The following is a 21,478-nucleotide window of genomic DNA, read 5'->3' on the forward strand; positions in this document are numbered from 1 at the left end:
ATTACAGCATTAAGCGCTTTTTCAGGTTTCCGCGGAGATGGGGAAATAGTTTTAAGCTCTGATAATTTCAAAGACAGCTCCCTTGACACAGAAAGGACATCCAGCAAGTTCAAAGCTCAACTTGATTCAAATTCCCACCTGCCCTGAGGGTTTATCCTGGCCCCATCAAAGTGGCAGAAGGGAGCGTTATGTACAAGTGCCTATTTGCCTCATGACGAGAGCTAGACTGGGGGGGTGTTATTCCAAAACACTGTTTGTTGTGGTTTCAATTTTTTATAGGTAGCAATGTTACCAACACATGGCAAACAATTACTTTCTTTTAAAAGGCAAAACAAAGCAAAATGATTTATGCTACTGGCATGCATAACTACTTCCTTAATTGTCAGACAAGGTACTGGGCAGAAAAAGAGTTGCTCCTGAGGAATAATTTATGAAGTCTGAAAACGTTGGGTGGATGTTGAGGAGGTTTGGGGGTGGAGACGACGGAGGAAGAATAAGCATTTCGGTCTTAATCTGCCAAGACTAGCCCTGCTATTAGATGGGCTAATTCAACCACTGGGCTTTGAGGGTTGTGAAAGCCCCACATTTTGTTCATTTTTAATTCATTTGGGGTGTGGAGAACGGATAGAAGACAGTGCTTGTCTTCTGCCCCTAATAACTCTACTCAAACTTCTTTGGATTCTCCAGGACCCTAATTAGCAGGGTGGGGAAGTTATTTGTTACTCCTACTTTAATCTTGGGAGCTGTCTCTCCAGATTAGGTGCTTGTCCCAAAATATGGAGTGCCAAAAATCAAATAACATTAATTAGCTTTATGAAACTGTCCTTTATTCCTCCAGACTCAGGGCAGGTTTAAAGCTTTTTTTTTTTTTTTTGTTACTTCACTTTTGCGACTTAATTTTTTCCTCCAGGAAAATAGGAACAAACCTAATCCACCCACATTAGAACTAAATAACAAGCTGTAGTAAATGAGTATTGCACCTTAGCCAAAATCCTGTGGGGTTGGGGTTTTTTTGTTACTTTGCTTCAAGGGATCAGCCCCTCCAGTCTAATATGTTGTGCTTTACTTTTTATAGACAATTTTATCTATTTTATTTTATAGAAAATAATCTCGATTCTTGATTTGCAGGTTCCTCCCATGTTTTTGAGTCTGAAAGAGGTGGGGGACACATTGTCAAAAGGCCTTGTCGGTTTTCCATTCTCCTCCCTCCCCTTCGGATTGTTTGAGCACTGCGATAGGAGCACCCGTCTGAAGATTTGGAAGTTCAGTTCTGCCCACGTGCGTGTTTTTAAAGACCCCTTTTTCAAAACAGCAATCAACATGGTTAAAAATTAAACAAGCCGCTCAACCTTGCCAAGGTTAGTCTTGGAAGGCGAACAGAGATAACAGGGCTGGGTAGTTACCATTTGGGCAGCTCCGCTCCTTTCGCAAAGACAGGCCTCTTTGTTTGAATGTTAAACATTACAGAACTTGGCCCCTTTGTGGGAGAATCTTTGCAGAGATACAAGGCCCCTGGGTGCTCTTCATGTTGACATTTCTAAGCCCTGAGGGCGGGGACAGGGGTGCCCATCCTGGCAAGCAAAAATAAGGGAGGATTTTCGTCCTTCCCCTCCTCCCCTCCAAACCCCAAGGTTAATCATTCCCCCCCACTCCAAAGACTCATGAAGAACAGTTGGTTTTCTCTTTTTTTGGAAAACTTAAGCTATGCCTCTTAAACATTATACAGTATGAGACTGCATTCTTAGTTTAATTGTCCCTAAGTTCCACGGCTTGTTGTTTATTTATTAAACATATTTATATGGATACTGCACAGTGACTCCAGGCGGCTTACCCCATTAAAATTCTACAATATAAATCCCCTATTACCCTAGATGTTAGAACATGGGTTAGGGTTGGTTTTTCATCTCCCCAAAATTTCCGAAGATAAGATGGAGTTGGAGGAGGGAGAGTGGGGAGGTTGACTTTCTTTTTAACTTTTTAATCTCCACCATTGGCAAGGCGATCCTGATCATAATCAGTGCCAAGGCACAGTAGTCTTTTTTAAATAAAAAAAAGAAAGAAAGAAGAATAGGTGTAAAAATCAGCGATGAAGATCACGAGATCTTCAAGAGAGATGAGCGTTCTGAAAAGCTGCCACATAATATTGTTAAGAAGGTTGCAAAATTGGGGAAGAGAATCATGATATATTCAGAAGAGATAAGTTGCCCTGAAAACCTCCTTCCTAATATTGTTAAGGTTGCAAAAGTTTTTTTTACATTCTCTGTCTTGACTGGCTGAGAAAAATAGCACCAGCTAATCTGAGTTCCATAAAGAAACAAAACCCACCTTATTGCTTATTCGCTGAATAGCATCATTCATATATATACCTGTACCCGTGAAAATCTACGAAAACAAATATATATATATATATTTTCGTAGATTTTCACGGGTACAGGTATGACGGTCTTGGTATATTCGGGTTTCTTCCCGTGTAGGATCCTACACGGGAAGAAACCCGAATATATCAAGACCGTCATATATATGTATACAGTATATAAAAGCATCATAATAATATAATATGATATAATATGATATGATGTAATATAATATATAATATATAATATATAATATATAATATATAATATATAATGTATAATGTATAATGTATAATGTATAATGTATAATGTATAATGTATAATGTATAATGTATAATGTATAATATATAATATATAATATATAATATATAATATATTATATATTATATATTATATATAATATATAGCATATAGCATATAACATAATATAATAACATATAACATATAACATAACGTAACATATAACAACAATATAACTATATATTATATATTATATAATCTGCCTTGAATGGCCCATAGAAGGGCCTAGTGGCAAAAAGGAAGCAGTATGCTCTCTCTCATATTTGGGTATACCAGGGTAATTCGACAGGAAAAAAAAAAGCCATATAACTCTTCCCTGGTGGAAGCTGAGGAGGAGAACCTGTGGCCTAGAGGTTAAAGCTACTGCCTTACAGGCAGAGAATGCCCAGGTTTAAATCCCGGTAAGTGTATGGCTAGATGATGAGAGAAAAATAGCTTGAAATAGATCTATACTGTACTTCCTTTTCATTTTCAGCAAAAATATGTAGAATATAGTTTGTTGGCTATAAAAATTAACTGCCTTTAATGGCCCCTGGAGAGGCCGAGTGACAAAAAGGAAGCAGTATGCTCCCCCCCCCCATATGTATATTTTCTGCAGAAAAACAATATTTATTTATTCATTTGTTTGTTTGTTTGTGTAACATATTTTTGCTAATAATGAAAAGGAAAGGTTAGACAAAAAAATCATACACACACACAGACACACACACACAGATAGATAGATTGACAAAAAATCACACGCGCGTACACACGCACACACACACACACACACACACACAGAGTTTTCCTGCAGAAAATAGAGATGACATCATTCAAGAATGCTGCCCCTTGATTCTGCCCTCCCTGCCAAAGGCCTGATTTCCATATGCTTCATTGGACACAGACTCTATCAGGAGGGCATCTTGTATAACATCTCGTGTATTGTATGGCATCAAATGTAATCTATCTAGTTTATTACGTTGAATGCATTGGATATAACGTACCGGACATAAAGCTGAACATGATCGGTTTGTGATGGAATGGGTACAACTGTACATTGTGGAGCATAATGTGCTTCTTGTCTTTGGTTATGCGGATTAGACCTGTCATGTTTAGAACCTGATTTAATATCTGTCTATCTATCTATAAGCAGTAGGCCGCAGCCTCTGTGCAAAACAGCAGATGTCATGAAATAGGAACCGCCGCAGACTTCCTCTCTATGTTTGGCTGTTTATGTCAGCATTCCAACAATGGGAGGTTTGGGGATTGTTCCTCAGCAATGAAAAAGGGGGTTACGTTTTGTAAAAATTACAAAAAAAACAATTAGCCCGGTTTACCAACAGGAAAGTGGGCCTGACACACACAGCTGGCCCTGGAATGAGAGGAATGTCAGCAGAAGGAGAGGATTGTCTTTCCTGGCTCTGTGAGTCACCAGGCCTAATGTAGCTTCCCGTTCACACAATCCGCATTTTGCTAGCCAAGACAATCTGTGGGTGCAAACAAGTACATGATGCACTTGACAGAGCAAGGGAAAGAGGGAAGCCTCTTTACCGCTGAGCTTAACTCTTTGGTGCCTTCACCATTCAGAATCTTTGTGCAATTATTTGCAGAGGATGAACAAGCATTTGCGACTCCTGCTTGTTGGATTTTAACGCGATGGAATACCAAGAAGAGTGAAATGATCTCCATTACTGAATTAGAGCAAAGATAACCGAGAAGCGGCTTTTTGTGTGTAGAAAGATTGTGAGTTCATCTCATTTCAGCTGCTCAAAGTTAAGCCGCTGTGTTCAGCGACTGTTCTGAGGCCCAAAGTTCTTTCATTCCAAACGTGCATTTTTATAAACTGCTGGGTTCAGTCTGTCTTTTCTTTGTTTACACGGGAGTAGTGTCTGATGGGACAGTTTGTTTGGTGTAATGGTTAAGGCATCAGGCTAGGAGCTGGGAGACTGGGAATTCAAGTCCCACCTTAGTTATTAAGCTGTCTGAGTGACCTTGAGCCTTTCAGTCTCTCTTCACCTTAGAAAAGAGGGGACGATAAATCACTTCCAAAAACTTGCCAAGAAAACTGCAGGGACTGGTTTAGGTAGTCGCTAAAACTTGGACTCGAAGGCACAAAAGCAAAGTGTTTGATGGAAAGGATGTAGACACCTGTACTATTCCAATACCACAAAAGATCTCTAACTTGTGTTTCTTAATAAAATATGACAACTGAGAAACATTCCTCTAAAACTATTTGGAAAATCACCTAGGACAAAAGCATACTTTTGTATGCCGCCCTGAGTCTACGGAGAGGGGTGGCATACAAATCTAATTAATAATAATAATAATAATAATAATAATAATAATAATAATAATACTTAACTACTGCAGGAAGTGGCAATGGTCTCTGGTACAAGTGGTACATATGCGTGCATGTATTTATTAATCAAATATTACCTGCCACAACCAATCAGATCAGGGGTGGGTGCTAAATTTTTTACTACCAGTTCTGTGGGTGTGGCTTATTTTGTGGGTATGGCTTGCTGGTCGTGTGACTGAGTGAGTATGGCTTCATGGTCATGTGACTGGGTGGGCATGGCCAACTCAATGTCACTCATGGCAAAGGGTGCCTCGGCTGCCCCCCCTCCCAGCCATTCCTTGTCACACCCAGCCTCAATGTATCTATAGTTCTGTAAAAATGTTGTTCACCTTTTTTCAACTTTATTATCTACATACCATAGATGTAATTTCATGGACCACTGAAAGGAGGAAATGGGTCACATGCTTTGCCCAAGAGTGTGATAGGCAACAGGCTTTTAAGGGGCTGCCAGAAAGAAGGGGGAGCAACATATTTTCCAAGGCACAAGAAGGCAAAGCAAGAAGCAATGGATGGAAACTGAACAAAGAGAGAAGCAGCCTAAAACTTAGGAGAAACTTCCTGACAGGGAGAACCAATATAGGTGCAGAAATATTTCAGTCATAATTTCACATATAAAATAGCCATTTGTGTGTAATACAATCTCCATATTGTTCAAAACAGTAATTAGTGTTAGGCCTGATGTTTGACAGCAAGCCTAAAAGTCAAAGATCAAAAGACTGCTTCTTTCTCTGTATGTATACAAAACATCACATACCAGGAATAGCATATTAAGATGGACTTATGCAACTTGATGTACAAAATACACATACATATATTCATTCTCTGGACTATAGACATTGAATGAATGTAAGTCCCTAAAAATATATTGTAGCCCTGGGCAAAAAGAAAGACAGTAAAATCACTCTAGGTGTAGGGACAGTGTAAAATATTAACAGATGATAAATAATGGAACAATTAAACATTTCTCTCTCTCCCCCTTTCCTTCCTTCCTTCCTTCTTTCCTTCCTTCCTTCCCACCTTTCTTTTTGTTGGTCTGTCAGTCTGTCTGACTCTCTTTTTTTCTCTCTCTCTCACACACATTCTTCTCCTTCCTTCCTTCCTCTTCTTTTCTTTCTTTGTCTTTCTTTCTTTCTCCTTTCTCTTTCTTTCATCTCCCCTCCCCCTCCCTCCCTCTCCTCTCTTTCTTTTATCTCAAAGTCATTTATTCCTCATGTAGTAACTATCATCTTCAGTCATAGTCATCAAAAATAATAGGATCAGCTGTATTTTATCTTTTACAGAAAGTATCATGGAGTTTGGGAGAAAGTATGCTAATGTACACTGCTCAAAAAAATAAAGGGAACACTTAAACAACACAATATAAGTCCAAGTAAATCAAACTTATGTGAAATCAAACTGTCCACTTAGGAAGCAACACTGGTTGACCATCAATTTCCCATGCTGTTGTGCACATTCAACTTTGTACAGAACAAAGTATTCAATGAGAATATTTCATTCATTCAGATCTAGGATGTTTAGTTTAGTTTAGTTTAATCAGATTTGTGTGCCGCCCCTCTCCGCAGACTCGGGGCGGCTCACAGCAATAGCAATACAATGTAAGACAAATCCAATATTTAAATTAATTTAAAAAAACACCACAAATTAAAACCAATCATACACACTAGCGTACCATGCATAAATTTTATAAGCCTAGTGGGAGGGAACATATCAATTCCCCCATGCCTGACGACAGAGGTGGGTTTTAAGGAGGTTACGAAAGGCTAGGAGGGTGGGGGCAACTCTGATATCTGGGGGGAGTTGGTTCCAAAGGGTCGGTGCCGCCACAGAGAAGGCTCTTCCCCTGGGTCCCACCAAACGACATTGTTTAGTTGACAGGACCCGGAGAAGGCCAACTCTGTGGGACCTAACTGGTCGCTGGGATTCGTGCGGCAGAAGGCGGTCCCGGAGATATTCTGGTCCAGTGCCATGAAGGGCTTTATAGGTCATAACCAACACTTTGAATTGTGACTGGAAACTGATCGGCAACCAATGCAGACTGCGGAGTGTTGATGTGACATGGGCATATTTAGGAAAGCCCATGATAGCTCTCGCAGCTGCATTCTGCACGATCTGAAGTTTCTGAACACTTTTCAAAGGTAGCCCCATGTAGAGAGCATTACAGTAGTCGAGCCTCGAGGTGATGAGGGCATGAGTGACTGTGAGCAGTGACTCCCGGTCAGTGTTCCCTCTAATTTTTTTTGGGGGGGGGGGGCGGAAAAGTATAGTGTCTGAGCGGCAGTCCCTTTGGGACTGGGCGGCACAGAAATAATAAATAAATAAACAAACAAACAAATAAACAAATAAAAAACCCACCCTGTTTTGCCTCAGAGAATTTCAAAATAAAATACTGTACTCTGTGTCTATAACAGTGAGCTCATAATAGGGCAACTCTATCAATATCAAAATGCCACTTAAATAGTTGAGCTAGTTTCAAACTAGATTTTGATTTTCTTTCTCTCTTCCTTACTCCCATTCTTTTTCTTTCTCTTTTCCTTCCTCTCTTTTTTCTATCTGTTTCTCTCTCTTCCTCTCTTCCTCTCTCTCTCCTTCCCTCTCACTCTTTCCCTCTCGGCTTCTGGGCAGGTTTGGAAAACTCTGAGTTGATGATGATTTTTAAGTGAGCAATTGCTCACTGCTCAGCTTAGAGGGAACTATGCTCCCGGTCCAAATAGGGCCGCAACTGGTGCACCAGGTGAACCTGGGCAAACGCCCCCCTCGCCACAGCTGAAAGATGATTCTCTAATGTGAGCTGTGGATCGAGGAGGACGCCCAAGTTGCGAACCCCCTCTGAGGGGGTTAGTGACTTCCCTCCCAGGGTGATGGACGGACAGATGGAATTGTCCTTGGGAGGCAAAACCCACAGCCACTCCGTCTTATCCGGGTTGAGCTTGAGTCTGTTGACACCCATCCAGACCCCAACAGCCTCCAGGCACCGGCACATCACTTCCACTGCTTCGCCGACTGGACAAGGGGTGGAGATGTAAAGCTGGGTATCATCTGCATACTGATGATACCTCACCCCATGCCCTTGGATGATCTCACCCAGCGGTTTCATGTAGATATTAAATAGTAGGGGGGAGAGGACCGATCCCTGAGGCACCCCACAAGGGAGTAACCTAGAGGTCGACCTCTGACCCCCCACTAACACCGACTGCGACCGACCAGAGAGGTAGGAAGAGAACCACTGAAGGACAGTGCCTCCCACTCCCAACACCTCCAGCCGGCGCAGAAGGATAACATGGTCGATGGTATCGAAAGCCGCTGAGAGGTCAAGAAGCACCAGGACAGAGGATAAACCCCTGTCCCGGGCCCGCCAGAGATCATCCATCAGCGCGACCAAAGCAGTTTCCGTGCTGTAGCCGGCCCTGAATCCTGACTGCTGAGGACCTAGATAATTGGCTTCTTCCAAGGACCGCTGGAGCTGGAGCGCCACCACCTTCTCAACAACCTTCCCCATAAAGGGAAGGTTGGAGACTGGTCGATAGTTATTGAGAATGGCTGGGTCCAGGGAAGGCTTCTTGAGGAGGGGGCGCACAAGTGCCTCCTTGTAGGGATCCGGGAAGGACCCCCTCCCCAAAGAAGCATTGACAATCTCCTGGACCCAGCTCCGTGTCACCTCCCTGCTGGCCGAAACCAGCCAGGAGGGACACGGATCCAGTAAACAGGTGGCGGAACTCACAGCTCCAATGGCCTTGTCCACTTCATCAGGTGTCACCAGATCAAACTCTTCCCAGACAGGTGGACAAGTACGTGCCCCAGTCACCTCAACTGACTCATTGTCAGTCGACTCTGTATTCCAATTAGAGTCGAGGTCCGCTCGGATCCGAGCGATTTTATCAGCGAAAAACGTGTTAAAATCCTCGGCACTACTCTGCAAGGGCTCCCCAATTCCCCCTGATTAAGAAGGGAGCGGGTCACCCTAAACAGAGCGGCCGGGCGGGATTCCGCTGATGCAATCAAGGCGGAATGATACACGCATCTTGCCGCCTTGAGCGCCACTTTGTAAGTCTTAACATGTGCTCTTACAAGTGTTCGATCTGATTCGGACTTACTCTTCCTCCATCACTTCTCTAGACGTCATTGAACCATGGAGCTCTACGGGGTCTAGTGCCGCGGAGAGGTCGCAACGGCGCAATTTGGTCAAGAGCCTCCGCTGCAGCCTTGTTCCAGGCCTCAGCCAGAGACTCTGCCGAACTGTGTACGAGTGTATCTGGAATAACCCCAAGTGCCTTCTGAAAGCCCTCTGGATCCATCAGGCGTCTGGGGCGGAACAGCTTAATTGGTTCCGCCTCCCTGCGGGGAAGGATTGGAGCCAGGAAGTCAAGCCGCAGTAGAAAATGGTCTGACCATGACAAAGGCAACACTTCTAAGCCCCTTAGTCTCAGACCATTACTCAGTTGCTCAGAGAGGAATACCATGTCGGGTGCATGCCCCCCCTCATGAGTCGGACCCTGTACTACTTGGGTCAGGTCCATGGCTGTCATGGTGGCCATGAACTCCTGTGCCAGTCCAGAGGTTTCACCGAGCGACGGCAGGTTAAAGTCCCCCAAGACAATAAGTCTGGGGGACCCCACCGCCAACCTGGCTACCTCCTCGAGTAGCACAGGCAGGGCTTGTGACACGCAGCTGGGAGGCAGGTACGTGAGAAACAAGCCCACCTGGAGCCCTAAGTCCAACTTCACCAGGAGGGACTCGCAGCCCGCAATCTCTGGAGCAACGAGTCTACGCAAGCCAAGGCTCTCCCTGGCTATAATAGCCACTCCTCCCCCCCTTCCCTGGGGTCGAGGCTGATGCCATATCTGAAACCCGGCTGGGCAAATTTCAGAGAGAGGAACTCCTCCCTCTGGGCCCAGCCAGGTTTCAGTAACACATGCCAGGTCGGCCTCCTCATCCAGGATCAGATCCCGGATGAGGAGAGCTTTATTTACCACTGACCTGGCATTGAGTAGCAGCAGCTTGAGCCCAGGGCCAGAATTACACTCATCACCAGCACCCAGGATTGGGTTCACAGAGCCGGATGTGTTCTTTGAGTGTTCCCTTTTTTTTTTGGAGCAGTATATAATGCCACGTGGAGAATAAATAGCAAGATATGGATTGTTGTGTTACAGATTTTATAAATCCCTGGTCAGGATTTTAGGAGAATCTTCTCTCTATCTATAATAATAATAATAATAATAATAATAATAATAATAATAATAATAACAACAACAACAACAACAACAACAACAACAATAACAACAACAACAACAACAACAACAACAACAACAACCCCCCCAACAATTATTATTATTATTATTATTATTATTATTATTATTATTATTAATTAGATTTGTATGCCGCCCCTCTCCGAGGACTCGGAGCGGCTGATGGAGACTCTCTCCGTATTCCAGAGCAGGAGTGAAGCAGCCCTTTACTGGCTTCTTTTTCCAGCCGTTGGGAGACTTTTCTATGTGCTAATTGCAAAAGCAGCAAGCAGCCATGGAGGCAGTGAGAGGAATATGGGGAGACACACGACTTTCTCCACCCCGAGACACCGGCTGGGTCACGTTTCCCCATATTCTTCTCACTGCCTCTGTGCCTGCTTGCTGCTCTTGCACTTAAACTTAGCATGGGAAAAAGTGGTGCAGAGGCTCCCCACAGTTCCTCGGCTCGTCTGGGCTGCAGCTGAGCCTGCTACCCTGAGCTGGTTGACAGAGGCATCCCTTCCCAGCCAGTTCTTTCCAGATTTGACTTATAGGAAAGCACAGCTCATGGCTGCTTCATTTCACTGTGCTGCAGGAAAAACAGCAGCAAAAACAGTGAAGAGGAAGAAACAGTCAGTGAAGAGCATAAAGAGCTGCTCCAGTCCATGTGCTCTCCAGGTTAGCAGCTGTTTCTCAAGTTGCGGGGAAGGTGGGTGGACCCGCAGAGACACTGATGGAACCGGTTCCATGATGTCATCGCCGAGCTACTAACGGTTCTAAAGAACCGGTTAGAACCGGTAGGAATCCACCTCTGAACCAGATTCTTGATAGTTGATAAGAGCAGTAGCAGCAACAACAACAACAGCAAAAACCTAAAGAGGTCACAAAATAATAAAAAACAATATAGCGAAACAAATCTAATATTAAAAAAGAAGCATATAAAAACCCTATCATATTTAAAACCAAACAACACATATATACCAAACATAAAATATAAAAAGCCTGGGGGAAAGGTGTTACAACTTCCCCATGCCTGGCGGTATAGGTGGGTCTTGAGTAGTTTGCGAAAGACAAGGAGGGTGGGGGCAATCTCTGGGGGGAGTTGATTCCAGAGGGCCGGGGCCACCACAGAGAAGGCTCTTCCCCTGGGGCCCGCCAAACGACATTGTTTAGTCGACGGGACCTAGAGAAGGCCAACTCTGTCTATGTTTTATTTCTATTTTTTTTAAATCTTGAATGCTGCCTAATCACCACTCTTTTATATAAATAGATGTCCTATATAGGGTGCTTTCTCTCATTTTTCTAATAATGGCCATAAATTTATTTACATTTCTAATATGCCAGGTACGTGACTGTAGACGCATTGCATTTTCTAGTGTGTGCTGAAGATATGAGCTGAACTTTAGTCTTTGAGCAATTAAGGCCCTCTGAAACGGCTCTTCATTAATGGTTATGCAATAAAAACTATCCTTATTTGTGATATAAAAATGCAATTTCTTTTAATTTAGGTTGGAAAATCCTTAGTGATTTTGTTCAGGAGCTTTGGCAGTCATCCTCCTAACACCAAGAGAATTGTGTGCATTGAGAAAGAAAGGAGAAACAGAAAGACATTGCAGCAGCCTGGGCTTGTCATGGATGGCTTTCTTTTCATATAGGTAGTCCTTGACTTACAACCACAATTGAGCCCAAAAATTCTGCTGATAAGTTAGATATTTGTTAAGTGAATTCCTTCCCCTCCATTTTCAACCTTTCTTGCTACAATTGTTAAGTGAAGCACTGTTAAGTTAGTGACACTATTGTTCAGTGTATCTGGCTTCCCCATTGCTTTTGCTTGTCAGAAGGTCACAAAAGGAGATCACATGATCCCTGGGCAGGGGTGGGTTCTGGCTTACTTTGCTGCTGGTTCTCTTCCTGATGCGCCATGTGCCGCTAAAAACCCACCCTCCTTGCCTTTTGCAAGCTATTTAAAACCCACCTCTGCCACCAGGCATGGGGGAATTAAGATTCCTTCTCCCCCTAGGCCTTTACAATTATATGTATGGTATGCTTGTATGTATATTTGGTTTTTTATATTAAGGGGGTTTTTAATTCGCTTTTAGTATTGGATTATTACTGTATATTGTTTATGATTGCTGTTAGCCGCCCCTAGTTTTCGGAGAGGGGCGGTATATAAATCCAATAAAACTAAACTAAACTAAACTAAACTAAACTAAACTAAACTAAACTAAACTAAACTAAACTAAACTAAACTAAACTAAACTAAACTAAACTAAACTAAACTAAACTAAACTAAACTAAACTAAACTAAACTAAACTAAAAACCCAGCTTCTGTGCATGCACAAAAAACAAAATGGTGCAACCTATGGCACCGCCAAGAGAGACAGTTTGGGGGTGTGGCAGGCCTGAGTCGCTGCCAGTTTCAGTGACCAAGGCCGCCAGGTTACTACCTGTTCCATAGAACCGGTCTGAACTGGGAGGAACCCACCTCTGCCCCTAGGATACTGCAGTTGTCATAATGTCAAGGTTCCGGGTAACATCCGAACTAAATCAGAATCTGAATCAAAGCATTCCTCAAAATTCCAATTTATTTCCGGAGTCATGCTGGCACCTACCCAGGGAAATCTGGATCTGAGTTTCTCACTTACCAGAATACCTCTGGAACCGCCTTCTACCACACAAATCCCAGCAACCAATTAGGTCCCACAGAGTTGGCCTTCTCTGGGTCCCGTCGACCAAACAATGTCATTTGGCGGGCCCCAGGGGAAGAGCCTTCTCTGTGGCAGCCCCAGCCCTCTGGAATCAACTCCCCCCAGAGATTAGAACGGCTCCCACCCTCCTTGTCTTTCACAAATTACTCAAGACCCACCTGTATCGCCAGGCATGGGGGAATTAAGACACCTTCCCCAGGCTTTTATATTTTATGTTTGGTATGTATGTGTTGTATGGTTTTAATTGGTGGGGTTTTATATATTTTTTCTTTAATATTAGATTTGTATCACGGTTATATTGTTTTTATTGTTGTTGTGAGCCGCCCCGAGTCTTCGGAGAGGGGCAGCATACAAATCTAATAAATTATTATTATTATTATTATTATTATTATTATTATTATTATTATTACTTGAAAGTTCACATCTCTTGTCTCCCACCCACAAACCCGTCACGTTGTCCATTCAGATTGTGCCAGCGTGGCCAGTCTTTTCTTCACTTCTGCCCCCATGGGTGGGCATGCCCTTGAACCACTCGAAATAATGTTGTGTATCTGCATCTGTTCCCTCCTAACATTTACCTCTCCCAGGTTCCCACAGCCATCAGGTCTTCTACAGATAGCGTGGCAAGCTCTTAATTTATCACCAACTTTGGCAGTGGCTTGACAATGAGTCACTTATCGAGAGTCTGAATTTTGAACGTGTGATCCTGGGGAATCTGCAATGGTCGTCGGTGTCAAAAATGGTCTCCAGTGCCATTGTAATTTTGAATGGTCACTAAATGAACTGTTGTAAGTCAAGGACTACCTGTACTTGGGGAAGACAAGTTGTTGAATGAAAAAGAAAGGAAAAAGTCTCACATGCATGTCCCAAAGGTGTTTTTTTTCAAGAGACAACTGGATTTTCAGTCTTTTCTTTGAAGACATTTCGCTTCTAATCCAAGAAGCTTCTTCAGCTCTGACTGGATGGTGGGGAATGGTTCATCCAAACCTCTTGGGTGAAAAGTGAAACATCTTCAAAGGAAAACCGGAAAGTCCAGTTGTCTCTTGAAAAAAGCGCCTTTGGGACACCTTTGGGAGACCTGGATGACTGAGGCTCTCCATAGATGTCTCACATGCACACACACACACCTGTTCACAACCCTTATGACAAAAGAATGAGAAGGAAAGTTTTCAGACATTGATAATCCTAGGGGAAACCTCGAAATGTAGAAGCCAGCTACTTCGTTGTGTCACAGTTTTAAATAATTCTAGCATCCAGATAGGGATAGGAAAGACTGGAAACTAGAAACTGTTGCAGTTGGTGCAGATGGTATATGTCAACTTAGGAGGGTTTTGTTGTCTTTCTGTCCTCCCACCCAACAAAACTGTGCATTCAAGACATATTTGCTAAAATAGGTGGAGGTCAGGAGGGGGAGCTTTCACGGGAGGCTCAGGCTAGCTTAGATTAAATATTGACATCCCTGACACTACCAGGGCACGATCTAAATAGGTTTTGAAGCAGACATCACATTCTAACACCGGCTGCCATGCAACCTAAGGGAAAGGGGAAGAGCTTGCTCTTTGTGGAAAACCAACCCAAAGGGTTTCCTTGGGCTCATGACACCCATCCCCCAGATCTTTGGAGATCCAGGATTTAGGAGATCTCAGTAGAGATAGCAAAATGGTTCTAGGCAGATTTACACACAGCTCCTGTTTTCCTAATCCCTTCCAAACATTTTCAGGCAAATGGAAAAGGATGGACTACATTTCAAGATTGCAGGGTGAGGCAATTGATTATTGATTGATGGGCTGTCAAGGCAATTGAGAGTTCCAACAAGCATGAAGATAGCTTTTCTCTATGGTGATCTGTCCCTAACCTGATCCAAGGGCATCCATTGCTACATAATGCCGATTGTCCTCTTTCCTTTCCTTCCACCTTTCATAGCATTGGAGCCGGTCTTCACATGATGTACGAGGGTCGCCCAGAAAGTAATGCACCATTTTTTTTCTCAGCCTACAGTAATGGTACGGATGTGAAACTTTAGATATACATTATTTGAATTGTCGGGAGTGTGTGTGTAAATTTTGGGTTTCTTCAGACAGATAGCGTAGCTGCAGCAGTGTTTTGAAATGGCGTCTGTAAGTGATGTATGTTACAAGCAACGTTTCGTCATTGAATTTCTCACCACGGAGAAAGAAACTGTTGGGAACATTCACAAACATTTGTGTACAGTTTATGGGAAATCTGCAGTCGAGAGAAGTGTGGTTAGTCGCTGGGCACAGAGGGTGAGGCCATTAGAGGTGATTCGTACAGTGCAGAAATGGCTTCGTGACCAGAACAAGGAGTGGTACCGACAGGGCATACATGCCCTTGTGTCTCGGTGGAGGAAGGCCATAGGACGGGATGGAGATTACATGGAAAAATAGGGAGTGTAGAAGAAACATCATTCTTTGTTGTGTGTTAAGTTTCATTGTGTTCAATAATAATTGTTGAAGAAAAAAAATATTGGTGCATTACTTTCTGGGCGACCTTTGTATCTTGAGCCTGGTCATTTGTGCCCTGAGTGGGAACTCCAGATTGATTTGTTCAATGGTCCCTCAATTTGCTTTCTTGCTTGTCCATGGCATTCTCAGGAGTCTTCTCCAAACCCAAAGTTCAAAAACATCAGTACTCTTCTTACCCTATTTCTTCAAAGTCCAACTTTTGCTTCCATAGGGTGTCACAAGAAATACCATAGCTTGCATGATTCCGAGCTTTGTAGGTATAGATTCAGGGAAGCATCTGGATATCACCCCGAGTCTGCGGAGAAGAGCAGCACACAAATCTAATACATTATTATTAAATTATTATTATTAATCTTCTCCATGGCCTTCATGGCTGCCCCACCAAGAACTGTTGTGGTTAGCTCTGGCCCTGCTCCTGCCCCAAGGACTGTGGATGTGGGGGAGACATCCACATGCTGCAGGCCTGTTTTGCCCCCGGTGGAATCTGATGATGAAGGCTCCTCTGACCAAGAAGACATGAGTGACAGGGGGGAGGAGAGTGTGGCAGACAGCTCAGAAGGAGATCAATTATCTAGCTCCTCCTTGGATTCAGAACAAGAGTTAATGATACAGCCACGCATGCGGAGAGCGATGCATAGGCAACAACAACTGAGAGATTATTATCAAAGAAAATGAGGCCACCTGTGGTTGGGTGGGGCTGTGGTAATTAGTGAGGCTGCTATAAATAGCAGCCTGTGGGTTTGGCCATTGTGGAGGATTATCTGATCGTGGTGTTTCGTGATTGCTTTGCTGACTTTGACCTTTTGTGTGCTGATTTTCCCCCCGCTTTGAAACTAAACCAGAGCAAAGTGTGTTTCACTTTGTGAAAGAAGGACTGTGAATTGCCTCACAGCTGCAAGCTAAGTGTCACAGGACTGATAAGGGACTTGTACACATTACCAATTTGTTTGGAGACAAGTGCTGTTTGCTATACAAAAAGAGTGCTCTGTTTATTTGCATTTTCGGTATAAAGAACATTGTTTTGAATTTTCAAACGTGTTTGTGTCTGAAATTGTATCTGTGCATTTTTGGGAGGATTCTACCAGAGAGCTCGACAGAACAAGAACTAGTTTGCAGCATATTTTTTAACTGCCTGCTCCTTTACTGTTAATGCTTGACCCAAAAGGTAGAAGCTAGCTACCATTTCAAAATCTCTCCCTTGTCAATTCTACAAGTCATATTCAATCCGTCTTGTTTACATTTAATTTTAGACCCCCCCCTCTCACTGTGTCTCATGACTTATTATCGGAACTTGCAGATCCTTTGCCTTTTCAGCTCTCACAGTAGTGTCATCAGCATTGTGCAGATTATTGATGTTTCTTCCTTCACTCTTAAAATCATGTTCATCTTCTTCCAATCCAGCTTGTGTTAATATATATTCAGCATATAAATTGTTTAAATGGTGTGTGTGTGAGAGAGCGTATACAATTCTGTCTCTCTCTTTTGCCAACCTGCAGCCAGTTTGTTTTGTCATATTCGATCTGTACTTTGGCTTCCTGACCTATACATAGGTTTCACATGAGGACAATGAGATGGTTTGTGATTCCCATTTCGCCGAGCATATTTCACAGATTGTCATGATCAATGGGATATCAATAAAGCATATGCTGACTTCTTTTTGGAATTTTGGAGGTTTCTCGATTATCCATCCTGCATCTGCAATAATGCCTTATGTTCCTTGGACTTTTCTAAAGCTAGCTTAGACATTTAGTATTTTTTTTTGCATATATGGTTCTAGTCTGCTTGGATGTTGCTCAGTATTATTTTGCTATCATGTGAATTAAGGATATTGTACAATAGTTTGCACACTCTGTTAAATCTCTTTTTTGTAAACTAATCTCTGTTAGGTCTTCTTAATGTAGACCAGTAATGGAGAACCTATGGCATAGGTGCCACAGGTGGCACGCAGAGCCATATCTGAGGGTGCGCGAGGCATTGCCCTATGTCAATTGATTTTTGGCCTTCTTTCCAGCCATTTTTGCTCTCCCCAGGCTTCAAGAAAGCCTCCTGTACCATGGGGATGGTAAAAAACAGCCCAATGGGCCTACCAGAAGTCCAGGGCTTCAGTGACGCCTTGTGCATGCGTATGGAGGCAATGTGCGGGTTGTGCACATGCACAGGGGGAGGGCATTTAATTATGGGTGTGCACATGCACATGCAAGCTATCATGTGTGCGCACATCTTTTCAGCACCTGAGCCAAAAAAGGTTCACCATACCCTAAGCCAGTGTTTCCCAACCTTGGCAACTTGAAGATATTTGGACTTCAATTCCCAGAATTCCTCAGCCAGCATCTGCTGGCTGGGGAATTCTGGGAGTTGAAGTTCAAATATCTTCAAGTTGCCAAGGTTGGGAAACACTGCCTTAAGCAAACACTTTATCTTATGACGCATATAATCACCGCAGTCAGAATTTCAATTGCACAAATGTGGAAAAAAGAACAAACCCTGTCTGAAAGCCAAATCATTGAAAAAATCTATAGATGCGCAGAAATGGACATAATGACAAACGCAATCAAGGGGACAAGGAATAAAGAAACCAAAGAGACATGGTACAAACGGCACGAATGGATACATAATAACATCAAAAAGTAGCAATAAAGAGTATCAGTGTACATAGAAATAAAAATAAACATTTGGCAATAGCAATAGGAATAAATGTACAGTAATAACTATTAAAGACTAAAAACTACTTTCTATAGAATCAAATTATTCATGCTCACTATTATATTATGCTTTATTCTTGATTAGTGTATTAGAATGTATATAGTCTAACTGAATACATAGTGCAATGAATTGTAATTTCAAAATGTAATAGATATGGATTATGATCTGCTTAAAAATAAATATGAAAAATTAAAACAAAAAACAAAAAAGGTTCACCATCACTAATATCTTCCAATCTGTTGGCTGCTATATTGTTTTCCAGATTTGTTGGCATAGTTTGGTTACAACTTTCAATGATTCTTCTTCAGTTGCCTGCAGATACCTATGGGTTCCTGTAGCCTTCTGACTTGGTAAGGACCAAAATACTGATCTAACCTAATCTTTTTGTAGTAGAAGTTCTTGTCTTCTTCTAAGTATCATGAATATCTTCTAAGTGTTGGATGTTGACATCTCTACTGTTCAGCATGTCATCACATGCCTTCCAACTTTATTTGATTTACTTTGAACCAGTTAATATCTGTCCACTGGAATTCTTTAGGTAATCAGTTTGAGGCTGGAACTTCCTTCAAAGGCCTTTTGAAGACTTTCTTTGTGAAAAATATATGTTTCCATATTCAATGTCTTTACAGATGTTGTTCTAATTCTGCTTCTTTCTTCTCTCTTCCAACAGCTCTCTGAGACTCCTTGTTAAGTTTCTTCATAAGATGTTTGTCTTTCTTGGCTTTGGCTCCAAATCTGTTATGTTTTTTTGTTTGTTTTTTCTTCACCTTTGACAGTCTCTTTTCACATTAGTTCTAAACAACTTCTTTAAGTTCACGCCACAGTTCTCCTGGCTCCCTATCAATGAGATTCAAAGTGATTCCTGATGTTTCCCTTGAAATAGGTGGGTATAAACTCAAGACCATATTCTGGAAACTGGTTGTCTTCCTTTTATTTAGTTTAACTTGGAATTTGGACATGAGTTTATGAGCTATTCTACAGTCAGCGTCTGGCCATGTCTTTGATGCTATAACTGAGGTCCTCCATCTCCTATAGGCAATAATATAGTAATTTGATTTATATATACTCCATTCGGTGATGTCCATTGTTTTGGTTGTTTGAAAAAAATGCTAGCTACAAAGAAATATCTAGAATGGCAGAAATTGGTAAGTCTATTTCATTTCAGTTTTCTCAGCGTTATAATCCAATGACATTTCCCCCCTTAATTTTTCCAGTACAGTATTGCGATTCCAATCTCCATTCACAAAAAATTATACCTTATTTAAATATTCTATCCATTTCAAATTGAACTTGAACATAACACTCAACAACTTTCTCTTCTTCTGCATTAGTGACTGGTGCATAAACATGGATTATCTGTCACGTAAAAGGGTGCCCATGAAATCTAATTGGTTTATTCGATCATTGATTGCATGAAATGCTCTTGCTATACCTTCCCAACTATAAAAGCAATGCAGTTCCTTCTTTATTTTTTACATCCTGAAAAATAAACAGCACGATCATCTGAGAGAAAACGTACAATTCCATTTCAATCCACTGATGTCTGAGATGTCAATTGTAGTCATTTTATTTCATATTTCATTGTTGAGCTTCTTCATGTTTATGCTTCTTATGTTCCATGTTCCCAATACTATACAATAATCTTGTCTTTGCAGCTTTTTCTGTAAAGAAAGTTTCTATTAGCAGCTATCTGTCTCAAAGGCTTCAATCTAGCCATGTCATAAATACCATTAGGCTCACAGTTCTTCCTCATTCGGATGTTGGGTGCCATCCAACTTGAAGGGACTATCATCTGGCACTATATGATCAATCATTTTATATGTTGTAATTTGTGTGATTTTCTTTGTAAAAATACAGAAGTGATTTACTATTGCCTTCTTTCATGGATGCCTTTGCCATTGTCACTAAGCTGATCATCTGGAAGAAACTGGGATGAGCTTCATGTTGGGAATACTTACTCTTGACATGTACTCCAGGAGTTCTTCATTCATCCCTCCTAAGAACATCAGGTGATACATACAATGAAAATTACAAACTTCCAATCTAGATTCATATTACCTTTGTTAGCTGATAGATAGATAGATAGATAGATGGATGGATGGATGGATGGATGGATGGATAGATAGATAGATAGATAGATAGATGACAGATAGATAGATGATAGATAGATAGATAGATAGATGGATGATAGCTAGATAGCTAGATAGATAGCTAGATAGATGGATGGATAGATAGATAGATAGATAGATAGATGACAAATAGATAGATGATAGATAGATAGATAGATAGATAGATAGATAGATAGATAGATAGATGATAGCTAGCTAGCTAGCTAGATCAGAGGTCCCCAACCGCCGGTCCGCGGACCGGGCCCGGGCCGTTGGGGCTTTTCAGCCGGTCCGCGGCGCCAGGGCCCCCTCGGCCTTTCCGCACCACCAGCGGCGCTCCCCCCGCCAGCCAGCCAAGCCCCGCGCCCGCCGGAACCGGCTCCTCGCTCTCCCCCCGCCGCCCGCCGCGTTTGCAGGAGGTGGGGAGGGTTGGGCGGCCCGCCAAGGCCAGGAGGGACGCCGCTGCCCCCCCCTTCCCTCTCTCCGCCCGCCGCTGCGCCTCCTTGACGCCGAGAGGAAATGCCGGCAAAGGCTTTCCTCAGCGGAGGCCGGCGAAGGCTTTTCTTATTTTGAATATTCCGAGTGGGCTAGCAGGGGGATAGGGAGCGCGCGCAACTGCCCGTTCTCCCCCGACATTCAATATCACCTTCGCCGGCCCCGCCTCTCCTGCAAACCCCCTTGCTGAGAGCCCGGGGCGAAAGTGCTCTCGCAAAGGTGAGGCGGGCAGGGCGTGCGCGCGTCATCGCTGAGAAGAACGGAGAGAGAACGAGAGTGAGTGAGAGCAACAGACAGCAAGATAGAGAGAAAGTGAGAAAGAGAGAGTGAGAAAGGGGGGGAGAGAAAGAGATAGCAAGAGAGAGAACAAGAGAGAGAAAGAGCGTGAGAAAGAAAACAAGAAAGAGAGAGAGAGAGAAAGCAAAAGAGACAGAAAGAAAACAAGAGAGAGAAAGTGAGAAGAAGAGAGAGAAAGAGGGGGAGAGAGAGAGAAAGAGAGAGGGGGGAGAGAGAGAAAGAGAGGGAGAGGGAGAAAGAGAGAGGGAGAGGGGGGAGAGATAGCAAGAGAGGGAGAGAGGGAAAGGGGGAGAGAGGGGGGAGAGAAAGAGAGAGGGAGAGAGAGAGGAGATAAAGGAAGAGGAGAGAGAGAAAGGAAGAGAAAGAAAGAAAGAGGGATAGAAAGAGAGAGAGAGTGAGAGATGCTCAGTGAGCCTTTCTTTGAAGTTGCCTTTCTTTCTTTCTCTTTCTTGCTTTCTTTCTTGCTCTT

This window comes from Erythrolamprus reginae, chromosome 2 (genome assembly GCF_031021105.1).
Source record: "Erythrolamprus reginae isolate rEryReg1 chromosome 2, rEryReg1.hap1, whole genome shotgun sequence".
Classification (NCBI taxonomy): Eukaryota; Metazoa; Chordata; class Lepidosauria; order Squamata; family Dipsadidae; genus Erythrolamprus; species Erythrolamprus reginae.